The following is a 2,768-nucleotide window of genomic DNA, read 5'->3' as shown; positions in this document are numbered from 1 at the left end:
GGAGAAGGATGTCATGCTTGGTAGGGTGGAGGGTTGATGAAAGAGGGGGAGTCCTTAAACAAGATGGATTGACACGGTGGTTGCGATGATGGACTCAGGTATAGCAGGGATCATGGAGCTGGCACAGGATCGGGCAGTGTTTCGTTCTGCTGTGCATGGGGTCGCTATGAGTCAGAAACAACTCGAGGGCACCTAACAACAACAACAACAAAGTTAGCATTTCTTTATTTATATTTAAGATAAAATGCTACAGGATTAAACCTCTTCATATAGCTGAACCCTAATATTTTCTCACAATCTATCCTGTTTTCACTGTTTTGATGTTTCTTTCAATGGGCAGAAGTTCTTCATTTTAATTAAGCCTAAGTTATTAATATTTTATTTTACAAAATAAACCTCAAAGGAATAAATAATAAACCCATTATAGCAAAATTCACTATATCACTGTATATATGTGTCACACTCAAGTACACACACTGGTACATTTTCAATTATATGTGTATTTATTTTTATATTCAGGGAAAATAATTATATCAAACATAGCTGGAGTCATTAAATACACACATAAATACATGGATCCAATTTTAATACATATATAAATAAATAATAACAAAATAATTTTAAATTTTCTATCAATTAACAAAAGAAGCAAATGTTCTAGAAAAGTGGAAATGATTATTCTACACAAACATTAATTGTATTCCTTTTGCTTACTCAATTTTTAAGGGATGGTATTGAATATTCCAGAGCATTCTAGTGTGATTGAAACTCTTAGGATGAATTATAAATAAATAAATGGAAATTTAGGTTTATATAACAGGCTTTTCTTACTTAACACTATGATAAATTAATTAAACAAATAATTTCCTAAATGCTCGCACTCAAACTAAAGCAGGAAAGTGTTTTATTTTGTGTAGAAATATAAACATTTTCATCAAAGCAAATAGATTTGACTATGCAATTTAGGTAAATCAAAGTCCTTGCTGAGTTTTTTATTTTCTTTTTCACTTATTTGATCAATGAACCACTTTTACGCAACAAATATTCTTGAAAGTAATTTCATCTGAGAAATCAGAAACAGAAGAAACGGCCCTTAAGAATGTCCCTTGAAAACTGTTCCTTTTCTGCTTGGGAAACAGTCAAATAGCACTTTCACTAGTTTGTCTCCTTTCGATTCCCTCTGGGATCACAAATTTACCTATAATGATTACAGGTTGCATCAACCCAGATGTTTCAGATGCCATCCTAAGAGATTCCTAATGTTGCTAAAGTTCAGGCTAAGTCTAATTTCAAGCTTTAACTATTGACTATAACAGCCATTGATTGCCCCATCTATCCTTAGAGTTACCAAGGGCCAGGAATCAACCTTACCATCTGCCTAAATGTAGCTGCTCTGCAGATTGGTTAAATCAGGCAATACTGTGAGTAGCTGAGACAGGATATTAGAAAAAGGAAAAATCAAAGGGTATTTGAGACCCTATGAAAGAAGAAATTGCCAATGATTGTTGCTGTGTGTTAGTGCAGAATCCAGTAACATTTTTCATCATTCTAGGATTTTAGAAACTCAACTTTGATACAAGGTATAGAACACCACCTTTTCCAGTTCATCTTCCTTCTTAATAGATGAATTCAAATAAGAGTCTTGCAGCCAAGTTGAAAAACAGGTCATTTGATTGGACAAATACAGGTAATGTGTATTTGGATTATGGGGAGGATTTTGAAGCTGGGTTTATGACTGAACAATCAATGAATAGGGATTCAGAATTTCCAATTCCCCTTGTCCAGGCTTGAGCTTAATCTTACTGGAAATGCCCATGACCAGGAAATCGACTGAGCCACCATAAAGAATCCTATGGATGAACCAAAGTTCAGACTTCAGAGTTTAGGTTTGAAGCTGGAAGCCATGGGTGCACACTCAGTGTTTAAGCAGGTACAGCTTGTTACAAACCAGATCTGAAGACTTTAGAAAAATAGAGTGTAGGGACATGAGCCCAATCTGGCCATGAGGGAGAAGTATGGTATATGGAGACAGGATAATGTGTCAGGATGAAAGTCAGTGAAGTTAATCCAAATATCTGTACAACAGAGATATATAAGGGATTGGACATTCTATCTCTGTTTTAAGCAGGCTGCAGAGTATGGGTTTAGGAAATGATGGGTAGGGGACTTTTTCAGTGGGGTTGGGGTGAGTAGCAGCAGGTATTTCCAGCAGAAACTGAGATTCAAACTCACAATTCCTTGGGATAAGTTCCCAAATATTTTCCTTGTATTGTCTGGGAAAATGGTCCAGAGTATGTATATATGTATATAGTACTGAGCAGGGTTCTCTATTCTGGCAGCTGGCATAGCCAGGCCACTTCACGAATTACTGCGACATGAAACCTTTTCAAGTATTTCTCTTGCTTGCTTGCCCAGATCTTCAATCTTTTTTGTGATACACATCCATCCTTGTAATGTTACAGAGGATGGGCCAGGGAGTCTACACAGAGTCCCAACCACTTCCTCTCCCTTTGTTTCTTCTGGAGACTGGCAGCTATACTCTGTACATTCAGTTATACACTTTCCTTTCTAAATGAATACACTGCCAATAACTCCAAAAACTGCTCACTCTTTTAAGAGAGAGATTCCATTCCAAAACAGTTCCAAACTGCCTATTTGCCTTTCACCTGGGGTCAGAGATATTGTTGTTGTTGTTATGTGCCGTTGAGTCAGACCCGACTCATAGCAACCCCTCCTTGGGTTTCCGAGGCAGTATCACTACAGAAGTA

This window comes from Orycteropus afer, unplaced genomic scaffold (assembly GCF_000298275.1).
Source record: "Orycteropus afer afer isolate SDZICR_OR568_19922 unplaced genomic scaffold, OryAfe1.0 scaffold00045, whole genome shotgun sequence".
NCBI lineage: Eukaryota > Metazoa > Chordata > Mammalia > Tubulidentata > Orycteropodidae > Orycteropus > Orycteropus afer.
The sequence above is the reverse complement of the archived record's forward strand: the minus strand, read 5'-3'. Positions refer to the sequence as shown.